This window comes from Eptesicus fuscus, chromosome 2 (assembly GCF_027574615.1).
Source record: "Eptesicus fuscus isolate TK198812 chromosome 2, DD_ASM_mEF_20220401, whole genome shotgun sequence".
NCBI classification, from domain to species: domain Eukaryota; kingdom Metazoa; phylum Chordata; class Mammalia; order Chiroptera; family Vespertilionidae; genus Eptesicus; species Eptesicus fuscus.
Window position 1 is genome coordinate 55601923 of NC_072474.1, and position 25592 is coordinate 55627514.

The 25592-nt window shown below is 36.6% G+C and overlaps 1 protein-coding gene and 1 non-coding gene across 2 annotated transcripts in view; one reads left to right on the plus strand and one right to left on the minus strand.

Annotated features, from left to right (window-relative positions):
* Window positions 1-25592, minus strand: part of GRID2 (glutamate ionotropic receptor delta type subunit 2) — a 1386076-nt gene that overhangs the window by 847025 nt on the left and 513459 nt on the right. The window lies entirely within an intron of this gene.
* On the plus strand, window positions 13054-13181 carry LOC114232299 (small nucleolar RNA SNORA51). The gene has a single exon (XR_003618334.2). It is a non-coding gene; the product is annotated as a small nucleolar RNA SNORA51 (small nucleolar RNA).

Consider the following 25592-nt stretch of genomic DNA (forward strand, 5'->3'; position numbering starts at 1 on the left):
ATCTTGTGGCAGCCATCTTGTGTCCACATGGGGGCAGCCATCTTTGACCACATGGGCGCAGCCATCTTGTGTGTTGGAGTGATGGTCAATTTGCATATTACTCTTTTATTAGATAGGAGGATAGAGGCCTGGTGCATGGGTGGGGGCCGGCTGGTTTGTCCTAAAGTATGTCCCAGATCAGGGTGGGGGTTCCCTTTGGGTGTGGGGTGGCCTGGGCAAGGGGCCTTTGGTGGTTTGCAGGCTGGCCACACCCCCTGGCGACCCAAGTGGAGGCCCTGGTATCTGGGATTTATTTAACTTTTATAATTGAAACTTTGTAGCCTTGAGCGGAGGCCAGGGCCGGCCAGGGTGGGTGGGAAGCTTGGCTTCCTCCATCGCTGGGGGCAACCCAAGCCTCCGGCTGGCTCCAGCTCTGTGGCTGCCACCATTTTTGTAGGGATTTATTTATCTTCTATCATTGAAACTTTGTAGCCTTGAGCAGAGGCCAGGGCCAGCCAGGGCAGGCGGGAAGTTTGGCTTCCTTCTTTGCCGAGGAAACCCAAGCCTCCTGTTCGCTCTATAGCCGCAGCCATCTTGGTTGAGTTAATTTGCATACCCACTCCTGATTGGCTGGTGGGTGTGGCTTGTGGGCATAGCAGAGGTATGGTCAATATGCATGTTTCTCTTTTATTAGATAGGATTTTAATACACTTTTGATCAAACACTGTTTAAGTTGCAGTTTGCTATGGATGACTAGCAGACTTGCTAATGATAGTCTTTTAAATAATTCTGCACTCATAAGGACACACTATTAATTTCTAGTAAAGTTTGAGATTGTAATGATATTTTTGGAAGAAGGAATTTCCTTTATCAAAATTTGAGTTAACACATATAATACCTTAATAAAAAAAATTGAAAAAAAAATTTGAGTTAACCTACTTTATTTATTAGCTTATGGGATATGAATGGCATTTTATCCACACTATTTACCCCATTCATTCTGCTTTTTACTTTTTTTGTTTTATTCAGGGAATTACCTCTCTCAATCACTGAGTTATTCATTATTGACTAAACACTTACTATAGATCCTAAACTGTGTCAAATGCTGTAGTGAAAACATGACCCTTGTTTTCAAGTGTTATAATTTTGCCAAGAACATATATGAAATAACTGCAAACTACATGTCCATATAATATACAACTTAAACCAAGAGAAAAGGATATGGTTAGAATGGGTGTAATCCAGATGAATTCATGGAGGAAAACAGTCCCCAGAAGGATGAGAGTAAAATATAAAAGAGAAGGGAGTTTAGATAAAAGCTGCATTTACTATTGTCTTTTAGATGTGTGCGCCATGTGGATGAATATATTAATGGGAAATGTGAATTGTTACAAAGCAAAAAAAAAGGTGATAACAATAATAATAATAATAAAGTGTCCAGGTGAGATAACAAGCAACGAATATCTATATATTTTTTCAAACTTAAATTTTATAAAACTTTTATTCTGAAGATACAAAACAACTTTTACATACGGTCAAGTAGAAGATTATTTCCCCTGAGTTACAAGTGGATACATCAATTGAAATTCTAAAGTCCTAGTGTAACTTCATATATTTTATTACTATTGATGATTGCTCACTATCCATATTTAGTCTTAAGCCACAAAGTCATCCTCTTCAATGAATCAAAGTTAGAATCCATATTCTATTTGCACATGAGGAAGTAAAACAAATATCCCTTACTTCAGAGGAGCTTCTATTCCAGCTTCTGAAAATAACTATTGTTATTATAGGTAGGTAAAACTAGTCTGTGATTCTCCCCAAATTGTTTGTAAATTTTTGTGTGAATGTCTGTATGTGCATTTTTCTGTGGAAGGATCCATTACTTTTATATTTGGAAAGTCTAAGGAATCATAGTTTTCTATTTGTAATAGAATCAAATTTCTATTTGTAAGAGTTTGTATTCAATGTCTCTACAATTCATTATCTTTACAATTAAGGAAATAATACTGTCAAAATGAAACACCACTCAACAAAATCATCAATTTTAAAAAATTAGAAATAATATTGACAATTTATATTCAAAGATTGATTCCCTCTATTGATAGATTATAACAAGGTCCCTTTGAAATGATTATGTACTTATCAACCCACAGTTCGACGTGAAAGGAATTTTAGAGATAGGCCAAGCAATTTCAGGGAATAAGGAGGGGGGGGCGGGCATTGGAGAGGAATGCATAAGTAGGGGCTTGGAGATGCCAAAATGCTTATCTTACTTTTACAGAGGATAGAGAAAAGTCAGGAGATATCAGGAAGAGGGGAACTCATTTTCACAGATAATAGAGGAATGTTGGAAGATAAGAGGGAGAGAATAAGAGGGGTACCACATGAGCTTTGGACTTTGAAACTGATACTATGTAGCAGAGTGACCGATGAGGAAAGCACGGTGGTCCTAAATTAAGGAAAAGTCTAATTCAAAAGGGTCATGTTCAGACAAAGAGCTACAACCTTTATAAACGCAGAGAAAAAGAGACTCAGATGATTTTTTAGATTGATTTTTTTTTTTCCATTTTAGAGAGAGGGAGAGCAGGCTTTCCCATTTGAAGACCCCTCCTCAGGGGAGTTCCCCTTGGAGAGCCCTCCCCAGGGAAAGTTTGTATACACTTGCGACAAATTTCTACATTTCTACTAAAGAGATCTTTTTGTCTGAGAGTTTATTCTTCAAACTTGGTGAAGCGAAAACACACATGGGGGAGATTCTGCTCACCCCAAACCCCACATATCATAGGCACCATCACCACACCATCTTTGCCACAGAAAACATTTTGCCACAAACATTTTTGCTGCATAACTGACTAGCCTTAGGCAATTTGGTAGTGAAACAAGATAAAATAACTGGTTGACAGCGTTTTTTTTTAGTTGGTCTGTTTGTTTTCATTTCTCCATCGACAAAGTAGTGAAGAAAGCAGTTCAATAGTGGTGGTCTTACAATAGTTAACATTTCTTCCAGATGAGATGATTTTCCCCCAAGAGTTTCTTATTGTGTTTTCTGTTTGTTTGTTTAGTTTTGTTTTGAAACATAGTACAGGAGGAGAAAAAAGAGGTGCTGAGGGTCGTCCTAGAGGCACAGAGTTGAACCCACATTTCTCATAGCATGTAAACAAGTCTTTTGGTACAATCCACAAAATAAAATTAGTTATTTGAGCAATATTGTCATAAATCTACAGACATTTAAAATATATTCAAATATGTTTTTGCAATAAAGTATTTCATAATTTTGTTATTAATTTTTCTGTAGTATTTTATTGAATTTATTGGAGTGACATTGATTAATAAAATTATATAGGGTTCAGGTGTTCAATTGATAATACATCATCTGTATATTGTATTGTGTGTTCACCTCCCAAAATCTCCTTCCATCACCATTTATCCCCTTTAGAGCCTCTTCCAGCTCCCTCAACCCCCTTGCCTTCTGGTAATCACCATTATGTTCCCTGTATCTATGAGGCTGTGTGTGTGTGTGTGTGTGTGTGTGTGTGTGTGTGTGTGTGTGTCTTGCTTATCCCTTAATTGCTATTCATTTTTAATGCCCCTCCTTCATTTGCTCTAATTTTTATCTTCTTTAAGGCAAAATTGGCTTAAGGCCATTTAGTTAAGCAGAGAAAATGTTTTCAGCAAAAAATGCTTGGGGCAAAATGCCCATGGCAAAGATTCAATGACAACAACCTCTCAATCCACTACCTATGTAACTCAAATGTATGAGCATTACCAACAGACTACATGGGAAATGCATTGTACAATTGTGCTGTAGATGAAGTTCCAAAATTAATTATCTTAGAGTCTCTCTAGCTTACAAGATCTATTTTTCACTTACAGACTTGAGGGCATATTCATTTAGCTTCTTGACCTTTTTGCTGCTGAACAGATGATCACCATGTATAGTAATTCCTTCCTCTTCTAGGAACTTAACAGTTATACATCTTTGTAGAAATGTAAAATAATTTGGATTTTACTGTGATAAAGGAAACTAAAACAGAACATCCTGTGTACACTAAATGAAACTTCTTCAAGGAAGTGTTTTACCTTTAGGAGTAATATGGTAATATGAATAACAAACATGAAACAAAAACATTGTCTACCATCATTTATGAACATAGTTTAATATTCCCATTTCACTGATATAAAATATGGGCCAATAACATGTTGATAAAACTAAGAGTCTTTATACCCTAATTATTATGCATTCATAACATAAATTAGACTAATTAGAAGACTACGTGGACAATATTTGGTTATTACTAATATTCTTTGTTATAACCCCTAAGAATTAGTACCACAGGTGATTTATTGTTGCTGTGCATTTTTATATAATTGCACATACACTAGAAAAAACAATTTTTGTAAAAAAGGTATTTCTTTGCCAATACTTGTAAAAGCAGGCCTCTATTTATTGCCGAAGGTTATTTGATTTAAAGATACAGTTGCGTATTAAGATAGTAAATTTGAAAGGAGAAATGTAGATGGAACATATTATTTTCACAATATATTTTCCATTATGACATAGCAGCAGTTATTTTGCAGTTCAGGATTATGTGTAGAAATTGGCTGTGTTCGAAAAAAGATATATATTCAATGTTGCCATAGCATTTGCTTTATAGTGGCTATTCCACAACTCAAAGTATACATGGTAAGGGTAGGATAGTACATCAGCAACTATAGCAACACCTAACTACTCGCAGAAATAACCATTATGTATGGCACACCTTAAATGTTTTTGACACCTATAGTTAAGTTGTCCTCCAGAAAGGTAGTACTAATTTAAAAATACCATTTTAATTTTTTAGCAATGAGGATAGGTAAAACGATTTAATGAAAATACCTGTATAAAATATATAGCCCTTTGTGAAATATACAATTCTTGTTATAAATAGATACTCTATCCAGTTAACACTATTTGGCATACTATAGGCATTAAAATTATTTATCAAGTGAATGAATAAATGCAATAATAAAAGAAAAAAGTAAAATTACATGTAAGAAAAGGCACATGACAAATATTAGCCTCAATATTTGGCATATTATAAATTAATATTCATGAGACAGCATTTGTACTCTATTTGTACCTGACTATCAGAAACAGGCATAAAATGACTTGGTTAAACACATATTAAAAAAACACACACTCTAAGCATCTGACAGAGTAGACTGTGCCAATTTTTGAAACTTCTCCTATAACACCACCCCTTTCTACTTTGACAAAGCCTTAATGCAGTTCCTTATCTCTCAATCACATCTTTCAAATTAATTTTGGTTGCCTGCTGATTATACACAAAAATTGTCTAATTTTTAAAATTTAAATAAAATCATGTAATTCCAATACTCAATTATAACTTCCGGCTCTCTGTGAGCAAATTTGTTAGTTCTCAACCTCTAAGAGCATCAGAATCACATGAGGATTATTACTAATATATAAATAAAAATTACTGGCACCTCAGCATTGCTTAGCAGATTTTTTTTTTGAGGGGGTGTGTGGAGCTTGTTTGCTCTTGTTATTTGTACAGTAATAATGAAAGTCTTTATCTGTAGAAATAAACCACATCAAATAACAATAGCAAATCTAAACAAAATTGATTGATTCTTAATGTCATTTTATGCAACAAGCTCTGTATCCTATGACATGCCACAGATAGATTAGGGCAAACATGGGTAACATAACTCTTTCTCTTCTTTCCTCTTAGGTCATAAAGGGTAAGCATCCTGCAGCCAGATGCCAAATAACAAAGTAGTAAACTGAAAGAGAACTAAGTTGATTCAAAATCAAGGAATAAAGGTTTCATAAAAAATATCTTAAGAGAGAAAAATGAAATAGATTTTATAAAAGAAAGTTTAAACTAAAATGGGACAAAAGAGCAGTAGAAAAAATTGATTATATTCTAAGTAATAACAAACACCTATTTATAGGAAACAGTAGTCATTTTACGTGCAGAGTTGTTCCTAAAGTGAGACATGTACGGAATGTTGGGACAACAAATATACACATTTATCCTTTTTAGAAAACAAGAGAATAATGAAAGTTTGCCTATTTCTTGTACTTGTCTGATTTTTTGAACATTTTTAGAGGAAAATGAACTAGATAAAATGATTTGGAACAGAAAAATGAGATCTAAATTGGTGGAGGATAATTAAGTTTGGCTCCATTGAGGAAGTGGTATAAAGACAAATTCAATTAATAAAACACTTCTGTTCTTTCAAAGCAAACAAGAGGAAATGTGCTATAAAAAGTACTTCTTAAATCCTTATGGACCAGTCTATGAAACATCTAGCAACAGAACATGCAGATTCTGATTGAATAGAGCTGGTGTGGGGCCTCATAGTCTGCATTTCTAACAAGCTTCAAGGTGAAGCTATTCTACTAGTTCAAATCCAATACTTTGAGTAGTAGAGTTGTAAAATCAAGGTTAATCTAAGTCAGAAAAAAACATAAATGAAAATGCCAGGGATTTTTTTTTTTCTAGGGGAAGATTTAAAGTCCCATAAATTTATTTTTGGGGAAGTGAAAGGGGTAGATACCCATGCGGTTAAGACACTAAAAGAGACCAAGAGAGCTTTACCAAGCTGCAATATTAAGGGAAGATTTAAGTGCAAGTCTTAGAGGCATGGAAGATTGTTTTGAGCAACATAGCTGAGACCAAGCTTGGCCTCTGTCTGTGAGCTCAACTCAGGGGCAGGGAGCAGGCCTAAGCCGGCAGTCAGACATCCTTAGCGCTGCCACAGAGGTGGGAGAGGCTCCCACCACCTCCACTGTGCTCGCTAGCCATGAGCCCAGCTTCTGGCTGAGTGGCGCTCCCCTTGTGGGAGCACACTGACGAGCAGGGGGCAGCTCCTGCATTGAGCATCTGCCCCCTGGTGGTCAGTGCATGTCATAGCGACCAGTCGTTCTGCTGTTCGGTCCATTTGCATAATAACCTTTTATTATATAGGATTTGTTTGTCCCTTAAGTTTTATTACTTGTTATTGTGTTACACTCATGTGTACTGAACATTATTATTATTTTAAATATGTTTAATTAACCGATTTTTTTTTAAGGGGAGAAAGAGAGAGAAGCATTGATGAGAGAGGAACATCAATTGGCTGCCTCCTGAATGCCCCCTATTGAGGATTGAACTCACAACCTGGGCATGTGTCCTGATCAGGAATCAAAAACCATGCATGGGATGGCAATACTCAACCAACTGAGCCACACTGGCCAGGTCTATTGTTATTATTTTTAATTTTCACCCAAGGACATATGCTATTTATTTGAGAGAGAGAGAAAGAGAGGTATGTAGCTGTGGGAATCATCAATCAATTGCCTCCTGTATGCACCCTGACCTGGGATTGAACCTGCAAACTTTTGGTGTGCAGGATGACACTCCAACCAACTGAGCCACGTGGCCAGGACCTGAACATTATTTTGGGGATTTAGTCTAATTATAATGTATCTTGTATCGCTTTCTCTTTCTCCCCTGTATATTTCCATATCTACTTTACATAATAAGATATACTACTAGAGTCACCTTTTACTTTATGCTCTGGTTGGTAAATGAATACGTAGTCTTTTGTGGCAAAAAGAAGCACTAATATCTAATCTCATAGTATACTACTAAAAACAAGAATGCTCCATATTAAGTTATTAAATAAAATAACTGTGAGTACAAAAAAAATGTCAAGGCAATATTTAAATTTAATGAAAGAAGGTATGAGAATTATTTCCATCTTTGAGCAAACACCTGTACAAAAATTATAAAGTAATGCACTGAAACTTAAAGTGACTATAGAAAATTAATGAAAATAGTATGTAAAAATTTGAAAAATGTTAAGGAGTATAGTAATGTTATATTCAATTTAATTGACTATATATTTATTTGAGTCCAAAGTGTAATTCTGGAAACCAAAATTGATGAGACCACAGACACCGCCATCTTGGATTTTATGAAGAAAAGATATGTTTGAAGAAAGATTTTACAAGGAAGATGATCTTATAGCCTTGAAGGATGGTAGGACATTTGTAGATGAAGGGGAGAATGAGTTCATTTTAGCAGAGGAAATATATGTATGAAATTCATGCACAGGTGCAGTCCCTAGGACTGGCGGTGATCAAAGCATGAGCATCTGGCATGAAGGGGCAGGTCTCACCTGACCTCTGGGCCCTGGGCAGCACCTGGGCCCCCAGACCCCGGCGTACCCCCCTCTGCCTGAATCACAGCACTTGAGTCCCCCCGTGGAGAAGCGGTGAGTGCAGCCCGACGCCTGGGCCAGTGCACAGCGTGGGCCTCTGGGCGCCCAGCAGCGCCGCACCAAAGCTGGGCAGGCAGCGCTCTCTCCCTCAGCCGGCCTTGCAGACCAGCTCCTGTGCAAGCCCACAGGGAGCCCGACCGGCCCCTACAGTCCTGGCAGTCCCAGTGGCTGAGGCCTGACTCACCCAGAAGAGGCCACGCCGGTGCAGAGTGGACACCCCGCATTCCCACCGCACCTCCGTCCCTGTCACCGCCGCCCCCAGGTAGCCAGCGAGAAGTTGCAGCCACTCACCCAAGCGCCTCAGGAGGTTGGTCGCTGCTACCCACACCCATCTCCCTGTCCCAGGCCTGGGGCCCGGCCCCGATTGGGTGATCAGGGCCTGCCGGCCACTGGTCACCATCTGTGGGGCTATCGGGCCCCCACTTGTACCCGCCTTGGACTGGCACCACCCGCTCACCTGCTCCACCATCCCGGTGCAGTCCTGTTGTGGGGGCCCAGGGGGCCCACAGCCAGCACTGTGTTGCAGACGCCTGCCATATTTCACACCACCCCCTGCTGGTCAGTGCATGTCATAGCAAGTAGTGGAACTCCTAGTCTCCTGGTCCAATGACTGCCCAAGGGGACAATTTGCATATTAGGCTTTTATTATATAGGATATACTATACACACACACACACACACACACACACACACACACACACACATATACACAAACACATCCAAAAGTGCAAAACATGTTTGGGAAAACAGCAAACAGGCAGATTTAGATAGCTCATAGGATATGTGAGAAAATAATAAATGATATAGCTAAAAGAATAGGTTAGAATCAGGTCATAAAAGACAATGAATGTCAGACAAAGCAGGTTATAACCAATAATATGGTAAATAGAAATCTTCTGTTGTTATTTTATTATTAATTATTTATTTGACATGTGTTTGGTATGATCACAGGTATATTGTAAGCCTAATTTGAACACATTAGATCAGGTAGAGACTAAAGAAAGGAAATCCAATTAATAATCATTTTAAGAGTCTGCAGGAGGGACAATAGGGATGTAATTGAAAGCATGGACATTTGAAAAGATGTTAGGGAAATTGTGGATCAAATATGTTAGGCACAGGTCCTCCATAAAAGAATGTCAGAGGTGAAGAAACAGGAGAACTTAGTGACAACTCCAGGTTTAAGAGCCCATGTGAATGTGAGGTGATAGTGTTGTTCATAGAAATAAAAGAAGGCATTAGAGTGAGGTGAATGGTGATGAGGTTGATCAGAAGTAGAAGGATTATTGGATGAGCTGTCATAGACACAGGCACTTACTTTTTTCTTCAGTAGATCTTTCACCACTACCCTGCAATTGTTCACACTTCTAATGTTCTTGATCCATCCTCTGAGTACTCTGAGAGGAGGGAGGTGCAGTGTCTCATTCAAATGTTATTACTAGGGCCTTGATTCTTGCCTGGCACTTAATTGCTTCCCTATAACAACTCAATGAACATTTATAGAGAAATTAAAGTCAGCCATCTGCTTCAAATAAAAAATAGTGTCAGTTTTTAATTTTTATATTTGATTTTCTGGATAAGAGAAACATTTATAGAAAATCTAGAATCAGAATTGACTGATGTTACCCACAGGTCTACCCACATTTATTCTCCAATCAAAAAATAGATCACTATGCCTTTTAAGGCTTGAAGTGTAATCATTGAAAATTTGTCCCCGTGCATTACTACTGGTTAAAATGTCGGTAAATCATTAAAAGGGCCAATAGACACCTTGCCCTTAGTGTGTGTTTATAGGATCCTTTGCTGTGATCAAGTTTAACAAAGAGAAAGTACAGACGGGAGGTAAAAAAAAAAGTGACAAAAGAAAATCTTGGAATATTGCAGTTAATTTTAACTACTTTATAATCTTGTATAAAGTTAAGAACCCCCAAAGTATCTTCCTGAATCCATCCTCTTATTTCAATCTTCCTTTCATTCTTTAAAAATGTTAAGTAATTGCCCCTGCTCTTGGTTTCCTGAAGTCTATTCTCAACAGAGCAATGAGGATGTCCTGATTAAAAGTAATTTTGTGTCATTCCTCTGCTCAAAATCTGTTAGAGCTTTCCAGCTAAAGCAGAATTAAAGTTGACAATGACTTATGACGATGCTCTACTCCCAGCCTTCACTTTCTGAACTCCCCTCCTCTTACTTTCTTTCTGGTTTACTCTTCTCCAACCACTTGAGCTTCAGCTGGTCCAGAAAGTCATTGGACATATTTCCTAATTTAGGTCTTTGGCACCCCATCTCTAAAACATTCCTCTCCCTGGTAGCTTCTTGACTAATCCCCTCACCACCTTGAAGTCTTTGTTCAAATACACCTACCTCTTTAAGGCTAACTGTAATCCCCTCTCCACATGTTCCTCATCTGTCTGACACAGTTCTCTTTGTAACAAGCATTTATCATCTTCTAGCAGACTATAAAATTCAGTTATTCATTATGTTTTGCTATTATCACTGTCTTCCATGCTCCTCCACAAAGGTAGTTATTTTTCTTGTTTTTCATTTTGTTATTATTGTTTACACATATATTCCCAGCACCTAGCACCATTTCAGACACAACAATATGACCTCAATAAATATTTTGCTGAATAAAAAATTAATGAATTCTCTTTTCCAAATATTCTATACATAGCTTACATTTTGCACAATAGCACCTGCAATTTTTTTTCCTTGTGTTTGTATTTTTGGTCTGAAGATCACAGTAGTCTGTCCCTTTGTAAAAGTAAGTAAGTAAGTAAGTAAATAAATACAGAAACAAAGAAACATGTAATGAATCTGACAATTCCATTTCTAAATGCATCCTTACGGGTACTTGGAAAATATGGAATGCTAACTGGTAGCTAGAAAGCATGGGGTTTAGCCTAGTTTGCATGGTGAAGTATTCACAGAAATTCAACCACCCATGACAATGACTCAAGATGCTGCCTCAGAATATCTCTTGTTGGAAGCTTATATCCTGGTAAATACTTTCCTAGATGATGAACCAGAAAATTAAAACAAAAACTAAACTAAACTGTAAAACTAAAACAAACAAAATCATGCAACTGAGAAATAAAGAGAAAGAAAAAGAAAAACAAGACATGGGAGGTTTACAAAAGTGAGAAAAATGTAAAATAAAATTAATTACTCTATAATTACAATAGTTTCTATAGATTTTATAGAGAATAAACTACTCCTGTTATTAGAATACAATTGATCATTTGACATAATTAAATTCACAATATTATTCTTTTCAACATGCTGCTGTGTTAAACATACATTTAAACAGTCAGCCCTAGCTAGTTTTGCTCAGTGGATAGAGCATTGGCCTTCAAACTGAAGGGTCCCAAGTTTGATTCTAGTCAAGTGCTTGTACCTGGGTTGCAGGCTCAGTCCCTGACCCCGGTTGGGGCAAATGCGGGAGGCAACCAAGTGATATGTCTCTCTCACATTGATGTTTTTCTCTCTCTGTCTCTCCCTCTCCCTTCCACCTTCTCTAAAAGTCAATGGAAAAATATCCTTGGGTGAGGATTAACAAAAAAATTTAAGCAGTCATTGGTCTCTGAAACTTATTTTAAATTTTGATTTTGAATACTCTTTAGTTAGTACATTTATACATATATAACTAAACATAGCTTATTATACAGATACTAGAGACCCAATGCACGAAATTCGTGCATGGGTAGGATCCCTAGGCCTGACTGGCAATCAGGGCCGATCTGTGGGGTGACCAGTGGGACAATTGGGGGGCCTCCGCTGGCACCCACCTTGGCTGGCCTGGGGCCTGCAGGCTGGGGGCAGCTCCTGTGTTGAGTGTCTGCCCCAACCAGTTGTTCCACCATTCAGGCAATTTGCATATTAGGCTTTTATTATATCTGATAATGAAATGATATGTGGTATAAAGCTCTGTAACTGGCAAAGTGCTAAATAAACTAAAGATATCATTACTATTAAAATTTTGCCACATATTTCTTCCCAATGCCTTCATTGTATTAGATTTAGAGTAGAAAAATAATGTCAAAACTGCTTGCAAGTAACCATGCACATCTCCCATTGAAACCTGTTAAGAGTTACACATGAGCATCAAAGGATAGTATTTGGCCCATAATGTGTTCAAGATCTAATTTACTGTACACTGAAAGCATAACATTAGTAATAATAGTCAAAGCTGAATCTCAGAGGTTTGGCGATTTTGCTGAAGCATCCAGAATGTTTCTTATCTGAACAACCCAACTTATAAAAGCCCTCTTCTTTTTCTCTTTCCTCCGACCCAATTAAAAGATGTTTTCCCTTGCTGCAGAGCAGTGGAAGTTCACAGAAGTTTCATGCTACATTTAACAGCTCAGGGTTTTAAGCTAATCAAAAATAGACTTTGAAGACACAAGCATATACAGTACATGTCTGGTGGTGACATGTGATATCTTCTATCATTAAAACAAAATGAAATTGTATTTCAATGTTTGCTGCTTTTAGAAAGCATTGGCAAAACAGTGTTTTTGGTTTCAAGTCTTTCACATAGCTGGATCCCATACATGGTAAAAAAAAAAAAAAAAAGAATGCAACTTTATTCCTTTGTTTATCTGGTAATTTAAAATTTCAGGAATTCAAAGTTTATGTTCCCATTTTGTTGGGCAGGGGGGAAAAGAGAATGGATCTGTGTCTTTTCATTTATTGCGGAGCTGATTTTTTTTTTTTTTTCATGATGCCAGGGCACTGACTTATCCTGTGTATACTCAACGTAAGTAATCAATGGGTAATAACTAAAATACATGAAAAATAGGCCTCCTGGTACTTCCCACAGGCTGTGTTTTTACACTTATTGTACAGAAAGAAGAGGCAGAGTGAACCCACCCCATATACACCCCAGCCAGGACCCTTTGCCTGGTATGTGCTGTGAATGGGGTTGGGGGAAGGGCATGGATTAACAAAAATAAATAACATAACATAACATAAAATATATGAAAAATAAATGAGTTCAATTATTTTGGGACTTTGATACGTATTATCTACACATTTTATTCTTCTGATCTATTCAGTTTTAGATGCAAAGAATACAAAAACCAAGAGAAAATGTAGCTCTGTAATTGTAAAGCTCTTCCTAAACTAGAAAAATGTATATGCTTGCTTAGCCAAAATTCTGGCATCCTAAATCTTCTTAGGTTGTGATTATGACTGCTGCTTTCTATCACTATGTGATCTTAGGAGGATAATTACTTAATTTATTTGTGGCCTTTTCCCCAGTTTCCCATTTCAAGGGAACTGCTATCTGCTTACAAAACATCTAGGGTCTGAGCTAATGAGGTTTGATTTCATTTCCTTTTTTCATTGTGTTCCAGCAACAGCTCCCAGGCTATCTATACCTAGGAGGTAATATGTTTCCAGGGTAGTTAAACACTAAGTAACTTTCCCCAAATTAGGGAAGAACCAATTCTCCAAGTTCAAATTTGGCAGTGACAGACTTTATGCATGAAAACTATTCTGCAATACAACTAAGAGAAGCCATGGCACCAGGTAATATGACTCATTCTGGAAAAAGCGTGGGTAGATTCTGAAATAAAATGGGATGATGAAAAGAAATAGAGTTTGATTTAAAAATGGACTCCCATTCATTCTTAATATTTTAATTATGAAATCTCCTCCTTTTCCCAGAAATATACACTTCAGAAGATTGACAATAGCTTATACACCAAAACATAGCCTAAAATCTGATTTGTGTTAAGGAGATGGATGTTTTTCATTAATCTTAAGATTAACTTTGAGGAGGTCAGAGAAGCAGGGGGAGAGTTTGGAGGGAAAGAGCAGGGAACCTTCTATTGTCTATTCAACATCTTATGGATAGACAGAGAAGTTTCAAACTATATGGTATTTTTTAATCCAATAATAATCTCTAAAGTAGGTGAACATTATCATAAGCCCCATTAATAGATGAGAAAACAGAGACTTGCAAATATTAAGAAATTCACCCATCAGATAGCAGAGTGATCATTAAAAATTGGGTCTGTTTCATCACAAAATTCAATCTAATAAACCACATAATGAATCTACTTTTAGACAGCAGTTTTTAAAGAACTGAGAAATTATTATGACAAAAATGAATATAAGTTAGCAGTTAGATCTGGCAAAATGCTTTCTTAATTATATCAGTCCTTCAATATAAAAGATCTAATATTTCTCATGTTATAAAATATAATGATTTTAAACAATAGAGGTCTTATAATGACCCTTACATAACCATGTTACCAGAACACCTGCACTAATATAATTTTTTTAAATGAGCCAGAGGTGATATTTTTTCTTCTTTTTCAGAGATGCACTGAGAGGCAATGATTTAGAAATAGAATAATCAACTAAAATTCCTTTGTATAGTTTCTGTCAGGACCTCATTTGCAGCAAGAAGTTTCACTTCCATGTATCCATATTACCTCCAGTCTCAAATAAGTAGTGTTGACTACAACTCTTAGAAGAATGTGTGGCTATTTAGTCCTTCAATTCATATTTCCTGGAAATTCTGTTAGTTTTTCTAGAAATTATAGCATATTTATTTTGCATTTTTATGACTAATTGTGGTTTGACCTTTTTCTTTTAGCATTTATGGAGCTTCATATAAGCCTCAGTTCAATTTTGCTCATGCAAATATGGCATCTTTCGGTCATCATGGACTTTATTTTATTTTTATTTTTAAAAATATATTTTTATCAATTTAAGAGAGGAAGAGAGAGATAGAAAAATCAATGATGAGAAAGAATCATTGTTTGGCTGCCTCCTGCACACCCCCTACTGGGGATCAAGCCTGCAACCTGGGCATGTGCTCTTGACCTGAATAGAACCAATGCTCAATCCACTGAGCCAAACCAGCTAGGGCTGGTCATCATGGACTTTACATGTGAAAGTTCTTTCAGTGTATTTTTAGAATTTCCATAAAACCCTAATGTCCATAAATCAAAGAATTCAATTTTGGACATTAGTTCATTTTTCTTTTTATGTAAATCATTGCTAAAATATTGGTAAAATACAATGTTTCATGATTGCTTTCAATCAATAAAAATCCAGGCATTGTTAGAATGTTAGAGAGATAACAAAGTTGTAAAGCCAGTCAGAATACACTGGGTTTCATTCTCATCATTGCCATTTCCTAGACTGCTTCCTAAGGTTATTTCCCTGGGAAAGCTACTCAACTTCATTGATCCCCAGTTTCTTCATTTAATTATAGTCCTGACTTTGTAGACAAAGAATATAAAGTACCTGATACAATGTCTAGCTCAGTAATTAATCAATAAATCTTAAGGATTTTAGTAATAGTTATTGGAATCCTTCAACCCAATACAATATTCTTTATAATCAGACATAATTTTAATACTTTTTGCCACAGAAAATTATTTATTATTACATAACTTCAATTGCAAAGATGATCTCCCTTTAACTGATCCCAAATCTGTCTACCTAGAACTTCTATCTTTGTATACCCTTTGATGCAGTCAATAATGAAGAGATGTCTGACAACAGATCAATCATATATAAATAACTTATTTCTCATTCTGTTTTACAAGGTAAACATCTTCTGGTTTTGTTTTGTGAGATTGTTTGCTTCCTACATGATGAATGAGTTTCCATTCTTTTGGTTTGGCTTAGACAAAACTTAACTTTTTTTTTGAACTAAGAACTGAAGTACTGTAGACCCACTATCTTCAGGCTTGGTCTGATCCAAGGGCTCAAATTATGTCATTAGGGACTTGTGTTTTTTTTTTTTTTCATTTCTAAACATGTCTCACCTACTACATATTAGATTCACAGATTTTCCCATTTTAATAAAAATATATTTCCAGTCTTGTGTCTTCACATCTCTGAGTGTAGTGGGAAAGAGAAAATGTCTTCAGCCTAATTCTCATTAATCATGAAATTAAGCAATGCGGCACTGGGGGCAGTAATATAATATTTTATTATATATGGGATAATTCTGTCTGTTAGAATAGACATTACCATCAATCAATCAGAATAGACACTGGCTATAAACAATAATTATGATAGCAGAGTACATCTATGCTGAGCTTAATTTTTTTCAAGTTTTTTCCCCACCGAGTTCCCAGAGCAGACTTTAGAGTCAACTTCACCCTAAAATTAAGGACGAGAGTGAAAGGCAGCTCAGTTTCCAGGAGGAAAAGAGAGTCATGCTTACTAGAAGGGAAATAAATGGTTGAGTAATGTTGAGTACTGTGGGGAAGCATGAGACTTGGTTGGAAAGTTAGTAAGGAGGACATTCTGAGAAAAGGGAAGCATGCGGAAAGCCACCCACCCTGTTTATCAGAATTTCGACTTAGGGGAGAGCCGAAGGCGGTGCCCCTAATTATTCCTTGGCCTTTCCAAACAAGTCTGTGCATGTGCAGACCCCCGGGTGTTTACTGGAATCCTCATGCTTAATCTTTGGGTGTCCTTGCTTAAAGAACACTATAAACATATGTGTCCCACCAAGATTACTTACCCTACTGATTGTATCTTAAAGATAAATTTTATCTCAAACTGCTGTTACAATAAAAGCCTAACAAGGCAGGCAATCAAGGCTGTCTAGTTCCTTTAGTCAGGTAGTCCCTTAGCCCTCTCTTTCACAGCAAACATTGGGTGGGAGTAATCCATCCATCCATCCATCCATCACTCAGGGTCTGCTGGTCAGCCCTGACAAAGTACTAAAAACAACCCTGGTAAACTATACATGGTTTTGAGAACTTCCAACTACTTAATTAATTAACTGAATTAATTTCAGTTCAATTATTGTTTTATTGAACATACTCTCCATAATTAATACTAGGCATGAAGTCTGACCAATAAGTGTCAAGTAGTGATATTACCTGCTTTTGTCTAAAATCTATATTTCTGCTAAGGAAACCTAAGATTTCTCTAACCAGTTTGATATTCCTCACTTGAAATATTGCCAACCTTGTTCCTCATCAACTATACGTATATAGTTCATAGTTCTCTAACTTATAAAATTGGATCCTACTTGGTTTAATCTGTCCTCATTTTATATAAATTCAAGCAATAAGTCACCATCTAGAAACTTCAACATATCATCTCTAGACACTGAAAATTAATAAATAACCATCCAATTACTGAAAAAAAAAAACATTTTTTTAAAAAGAGATGACACATAGTAAAGGGCACCTTCTTCTAGATTTATATTGATGTGTTAATTGACACTGTTTGATCAAATAGCTATGAATGAACTTCAGTCCATATTTCTTCACCATGTAGAAAAGTATATGTCTTTTATAAATACATTGTATATAGACCATCATTTTTATAAAGTCTCGGGCGGATATTAATTTTAATTTAAAAAGCTTATTTTAGTATCTAGTTACTCATTTTTTCTGTGCTCACACTAAAAATAAGTACTCATCAAATTTAGAATCTTGCTTGGATCAGCATCAACCTTATTGGTGGAAAGATTGCAGGATCCATTTTCCCATTTAGATTTGTGATAGCTTCGTCTTATGCAGAACAGAGAAACTTAAGATTCTGAAATAAAACATCATCAATTCTACATTATCCTGAAACATATTATCTGCATTTCAACTTATCATCATAAATCTCATTCTCAAGTTCTGACTTCTGTAATTAAGCAGAGTATGTGATGAAGTCTTATAGTGCTACTGCTGTCTGTCTTAATTTCTTTCACCTGTGCTAGCTGTGGCACAGTGGGAAATATTTTAAACAGTAATAATGAATTATCTCTCTAAACCCAACAAAAGCATAAGACATAAATTTGTCAAACTTTAAGAATTAAGAGGAAAAGATTTCCACTTGGGCCAGTATACCGTGTTACAACATCAAAGAAGCATAATTTAGGGGATCATTCTATTCCAATTCCGTCATTTGCAGGTGAAGACATAGGCCCAGGGATGTTCACTGGCTTGTCTAATATTCAACAGCTAGAAAGGACCAGAGCTAGCACCAGGGCTCAGGATTTCTGTTAATTCAGATGCTTTCTCTCTTGCCATGGTGCTTCTTGATGGAAAGGTTATACTCAAATAAACAAAGAAAAAAGAGTTCTGAGGAAGTGAACAACAAGAAGGAGATGGTTAGCTTTATTTCTTCTTCCAGCTGTGATTTGTTTTCTTTTTGATTACTGAGCATTCACTCTGGTAGTCACTGTTTTAAACTCTATGGAGTATAAAAATGAATAAGGTAGGGGCAATAGTAAGAAAGGGGTCCACATTCAGACGTTTACTGTGACATAGGATTCACACTATACATTAATTTTATTTTAATAAAAGTAGTTCAAATAAAAAAGCATTCATATTTAAGTTCCCTTCATTACTTTCAAAGTATATTGATACTTTTAATTATTATGCTTTCTCAGGCAATAAAATGAATGAATTTCTCTCATGTTTTCTTCATTTGAAATTCATATATTTGTTTGCTGTAAATGAAATGCTGTAGGTACTGTTTTGCCTTCTGCTAAATAGTTTATATCAGCTAGTAAATTGTTGTTCTCTTTAACAAATGAAATTACTTTTAATTAGTCAAATCAACAACTTTACAAATCTGTAATAATTCATAGTTTTTACTGTAAAAGAACAGATCATTGAGAGATGAAAAGTTCTACTTATTAAATAAATAAGTCACAGGGGTATAATATACAGGATAGGTAATATAATCAATATCATAATAATTTTATATGTTGTAAGATGGTTACTAGACTTATCAAGGTAATCATTTCAGAAGGTATATAAATGTCAAATCACTATGCTGTACACCTGTAATGCCACAATATTGTATGTCAACTATACTTTAGTTAAAATAAGACGTTAAAAGAAATTTACTAAAATGTGAAACAATACCACTCTTAACAACATTTTGTTTGGAAAAAATAATTACTTATATTAGCATTTATGGAGTTTAATATAATTTTTAATTATTTAATTAATTATGCTAATATGTTAATCCTTAAAAAAAGAAAAGATCATTTGACAAGCTCTATCCTATGAATTTCATGGTTAAGTGATGTTAGATCTTAAACACTGCAACTGTTCAAAAACTGGCTACTTTATTAATCATTTTAAAATTATTTGCATTTCTTTTTTATTAATTTCTCCAGTTTCAGGGTCAAGAGCTGCCAATTTGAATGTATTAATGGATGTGGTAGCTAATATTAGCTCCCTAACATCTCTAACCCTAGCACTGTGAATAAAGAATGAGCTGCCACAATATATTTTAGGGAAAATACATTCCCTATTACCACTACATAATCACAGAGGTTGCATTATGAATCTGTAATACAATAAGTAAAACATGTCTTTAAGGAAAACTTTTAAACAGAAGAATATCTCAAAACAACATCATTTACCTTTTGAACAAATTCCTCATGTCTTTTAACACAATAGTTTGGAATGAACATCAAAACTCTTATGATCATGTTTGCTTATTCAAATATAATAAAAAATGTGTGTTTGTGTGTGTGTTGCAAAATACAAAGTTAAGAGGTATAATTTGGAAAGGCAAAATGATGGGAATGCTCAGATATTTTGATGTACTATTAAAAAAACAGGACAGAACTGCCTTTGAAAATCTGAGTTTAAGGGCCATTATTGCATTACATATATCCGAAACTGAAAATCATTATATCTGCAAGTATGACTCATGAAGTGGGCTCTGTACTCTGCATGCTTGATCATTGTGACTTTTATTCCTCTGATGTAAAAATCTCTTATAGCTAGGCATGCTCATCTCAGATTCGGGCTGTAAAACATTGCAGCTTACACTGAATCTACTTTAGGACAATTGTACACCCTTCCTTTCTATTTACCTCACTTAATGAAATAGAAAATAGGCTGTTTTCACCTATCACTACATTCACTGACCTTTTTTTTTTTTTTATGTTCAGTCCTAGATGTCAACCAGATATCTAATAAAAAAAAAAAAAAGAAGAATGGCAACTAATCCCTTTCCTTTCCAAAACACACACACTTCACATTTGTCATTCAGAGAATATTAAACAGCCTTGTGGTTCACCCTGAATGTCTCTCTGTACTTTCTTTAGTTTGTTATCAGAGTCTGGAAATAATGTTTAATGTCTTACTCATTATATATCTTTAGTGTTTAATACAGTGCCTGGCATGTAATAGGTACTGATTTTTAGATTTGAAAATGAATGTGCAATACTATTAATTACTTCTGCTTCTTTAACAGGGTGAGTGTATTTCCTGAGATGCATATAAACAGAAGAGGTAAATTTTACTACTTAAATGGTCAAAGTGACTTTTGTTGAAAACTCTTCTATATCTAGAAGTTTACTTCAATGAGATAAATAATAAATTTTCTTAAAGGGAATGATGAAGGATCTGTTCAGGCCATGTATGCACATACTGGTTCCCTTGCATTGAATTAAAGTGCAGTAAAGCAATCTAGCTCTGATTCTAAAATGGCAACAAACATACTTCATTGTATATATGACCTGAATAAAAAATGGAAATTACATTTTAAGAGTCAATTTTATTAAATTTTGAGCATTTTCAAAAAAAATAACATTGATCCTTAAAATGTATATCTCAGCTTTTATGCAGATAATATATACCAAGGAATATGAATTTTCATTCTTTTCTTTCCTTATGACATGTTAGGTAAAAGTTTTGATTTATTTGCATTATAAACAACATATGACCTACTGTATGGCTGGCAGGAGCTAGATAAAAGGTACAAGAGAAATATGTTATAAAATATTTGAAGCATAAAAATTCAAATGAAAATAGTTGATCAAACCACTATCATAAGAATACTATATTTTAAAGTTAGTTCTAATATGCTAAATATATGCATTCTCTTTTCCTACATAACTTCCATGCACCTGCACTAATACAAATAATTAAATGGTGTGTAAAATTAAAAACTTATTTACCAAAGGAGAGGTTTTGTTGGTTTCCTCTCTGGGAATATCACCATATCTCACTGGCAGTATTGCACACACATTCTTAATTACATTTCTAAGCAAATCAATGTTTAGCATAATGATTGCCAGGGGAAATATGTTTATTTTAACCCCAGTCTTGGTTGGCTAGCCAGACCCAAAAAAGCATGAGCTTCAAAACTAGTCAAATAATTGGGTGAAAAATTATCTTCTTACTAAATCCACAGTTCAATAAATTACCTTCCTCCCCCAAATTTTTTCAACTCCTCAGTCCATCCTAAGATATTGCATCCCTAATAAGTACATTCAATGTGAGTTTTTGAATCAATGAGTTGAAAAAAGGGAGGTTTTAAAGTAAAAATATTATACATATTTTTGAGTACCAGAAAGTTGAGTTTTGCTAACAGAAAAATGGCTTCCCAATTTTATTTTTTTTTTTATAAAAAACATTTTCATCTCAAATTCAATGTCAAGGTATAAGGAAAACAATATGTTTTATATATTTAAAACTATTGTTTCCATGGACTCTTCTATTTCTTATTTTTATTCCATATAAAGCAGTGACTAAAATTGATATAAGAATCTTACACTATCTAATAATAGAGTAACATGCAAATAACCATCACTCCGCTACGCCCACGATTGGGTGGCGGGAGGCTGGGGGGCGGGACTCGGGGTGGCCTATCCAGCTGTTGAGAGGCACAGGGAGTGGGACTCGCGAGCGCTGAGGGGTCTCTCCGGGGACGGAGGCGGCGGTGGCACCCGGACCCGCTCCCATCAGCGTTCGTGGGTCGGGGCAGCAGTGGAGGTGGCGGTGGCAGCTGCGGCGCCCAGACCCGCCTCCATGCACCTGCACTGGGGGAGGGCCTGGTCAGCAGCCACCGAGGCTGCTTCAAGGGCCAAAGAGGGAGGCAGGGCCAGACCCCAGTGGCCGCAGCTGCTGTGGGGCCCGGGGAGCCAGGCAGGGCTGGACAGGCAATCTCAGGGTGGGCCTAGGGGTGGGTCCAGCAGCGCAGCTTGACAGCAGACAGCAGGGCCTGCTTGGCCGTAGCTGCCAGAGACCCACAACAGGCAAGTGGGCCTGCAGGCAGCACCCAGCAGGGCCTGCTTGGCTGTTGCCGTGGCAACCCAGGAGCAGACAAGCGCAGCTGCAGGCAGCACCTAGCAGGGCTTGCTTGCCCATCGCTGTGGTGTGGAGCAGGCAAGCCCCGCAGAGAGCAGAGAACCACAGGGAGCGGGCCTAAGCCGTCAGCAGGACATGCCCTGAGGGCTCTCGGATTGGAGAGGGTGCAGTTGCCCACGGCACAGTGAGGTTAGAAACCCCACAAAAGACACCACGACATTTAAGGAAGATGCTTCTCAATAACCAACGGACCAAAGGAAAACGGATGGAAATGTTTAATGTAATGAAAAAAAGGCAGAGAGGAAAAAACAAACATCTGAAAAAAAAGGGCTGAGGGACCCCCGTGCATGAATTTCATGCACCGGGCCTCTAGTATGACAATAAATGTTAAGTAAATCAGTTTTGTGACTAGAAGTGTAGTTACGTTTAAGCTTAGATACTAAAAATGTCATAAATCTACAAATATACATTATACAAATTCTTTCTTTTAAATATATATTTTCATTTTTTAATTACAGTTGACATACAGCCTTATATTAGTTTCAGGTGTACAGCACAGTGATTAGACATAACCTATGCTATACTTTACATCCCAATGACTATTTGTAACCATGAATTGGTATTTCTTAATCCCTTCCTCTTTTTTACTCATCCTCTCAACCACCTCCCATCTGTCAACCATTAAAACATTCTCTGTATCTATGAATTTGTTTCTGTTTTGTTGTTCTCTTTTATTTTTATTTTTTAGGTTTCATGTATAAGTGAAATCAGATGATATTTGTCTTTTTCTTTCTGCCTTATTTTACTTATCATAATACCCTCAAGGTCCATCCATGTTGTTGTAGATAGCAAGATTTCATTCTTTTTATGGCCAAGTAATATTCCATTATATATATATATATATACTACAGGCCCGATGTGCGGAATTAGGGAGCGGGCCTAAGCCGCAATCTCCTCTGCGGGAGGCAACCTGGCTGATCAGGGGGAAGGCGCCACCTCCATCACCCCACTGCTGCTGCCACTGCTGGCCGCCGCAGCTGCCAAGGTGTTTTCATCAACACAGACTCCAGTTTCTTTACCACAAAAAAATGACAACTTTCTTTAGGCATTTTCAAAATATCTCTTTCATAGGATATGACATTTCTTTCTTTCTTTTTTTTTTTTTTATCCTCACCTGAGAATATTTTTCCATTGATTTTTAGAGAGTGTGGAAGAGAGAGGGAAAGACAGAGAGAAACATCAATGTGAGAGGGACACTTCGATTGGTTGCCTCCTGCATGAGCCCTGACCTGGGCCCCAGCCAAGGAGGAGCCTGCAACCTATGCCCTGGCTCAGAATCGAACCCAGACCCTGCAGTCCACAGGCCAAGGCTCTATCCACTGAACCAAACCGGGTAGGGCAGGATGTGACATTTCTTAGCCCCTCCAGCATTGGACCTTCGTTTTTCCTCCAGAAGTGTGGTGGAAAAACCCTAGATCACCTTCTTGGATTCTTATTAGGCACGTTACCAAGAACACTGCAAGTGGCATACGGGGAGCTTAGCCAGTGAGCAGTCAGAAAAGGTGTTTCCTCTGCAGCTCATGCACAGAGCCGGGACTGCTGGTGCGCCGCAGCTGGCAGGTGCCCCTGTCTCCGCTCCAGGCCTGCTCCCGCCACGCCACGACAGCTTGGGCAGGCCCCCGTGTCTCTGGGCCTGCGCCATCCATGGCTTGCCTCACCATGCATGCAGTCCCCTCCCGCCCATCTGCACATGAATCCTCCTCCTGAGCTGGTAGTGACAATTACAGCGACCCAGCTAATTTGCATATTACCTCTTCATATATATAGATACCACTTCTTCTTTGTCCATTTGTGTATTGATGGACACTTAGTTTGCTCATATATCTAGGGTACTGCAAACAATGATACAATGCACATATGGATGGGTATGTTTTTTCGAATTAGTGTTTTGGTTTTCTTTTAATATGAGAAAAAGTGCTTTGTGGAGAGTGTTCTTATCCCAACTCAGTTCTTTAGCAATATATTAAGAGCACAGTGTAGGTGTCAAGTTAAATTATACTCTAGAGCTCCTGTATTTGTTGTTTCTCTCTGTTGCATTTTAAGAGTGTTTTATAAAATGCAGAGATAGTGGAGATGCTATAACCTAGATAGAGCATACAATGGAATTGTAAAATGCAAAGGCTATAAATGCACAGAGAAACTCCATAGGATCCTACAATGTGTATACTCTTCCCTCTGCCCTTTAGATAAATGTGAAGCAAAACAAAATAAAAGTACAATTTGAAAGACTCCTTTTTCACATTAAAGAGCACACATAAATTTGTAGATAACATAAAAATAAGAACTATGCATAATTTCTTTCTACAATGTTAATTTTTTAAAGTATAACATGGTCTCTACTTTGTTTTATTTTCAAATTACATTTCAGATTTTTAACACTTGACTATCAGAAATCAGGGTTCACAAAGAATATAAGCTCATCTTAAAACTGGTTAGTTGTACTATGCTTGAACTTTGTTAATTCACTAGCATTTTGTACAATAGGGAAAGTATTGACTCAAATAGAAAATTTTTCTCAGCAATTTTACATGGTCAAAAAACCACCAAATTAATGTGAGTTTGCTATAGGAATCCAATTCAAGAATCTACTTATGTCTTATGAACAATCTCTACAATACAGATATACAATACAGTGATACATTACATAACATACAGATGTTATCTTATCAAGTCTATGAAATCAGTAGGGGCAACTTATAAAACTATGAAAATAAAGGTGATTATCGTTAATAAAAAATATGGTAAAAAATGCACTCAAAGGTATTTCCAGAACAATTAAAAATAATTATCCTTGAAGAAAGTCTGATGTTAGTCATAATTGAAGAGGAAATAACATAGTTCTATTCACATAACTCCTTCTTTAAAAGTAAGTTATCCTGGATGGTTCATCACATACTCTAAAGGCTGCATCATATTCCTTGAAATCCATAGATGTTATCAAATTCATTCATTTAGACATTGATTGGTTTATTCATTCAATAAGCCTGTATAAAAGCGTCTACTATGCACTATTCTTTGTGATAAGCACTAGGAAATAGAAGAGTAGAAATAGTGTGTGTATCAGTCAATGGAAAAACATGGTGTATAGGAGGACAGAAGGAATAAAGACAATGAGTTAGAAAGTTGATCATGCCTCACATTAGGCATTAGTTGTTGCTCGGCTAGTGTGGCTCAGCGGTTGAGCATCAACCTATGAACCAGGAAGTCACGGTTTGGTTCACAGTCAGGGCACATGCTGAG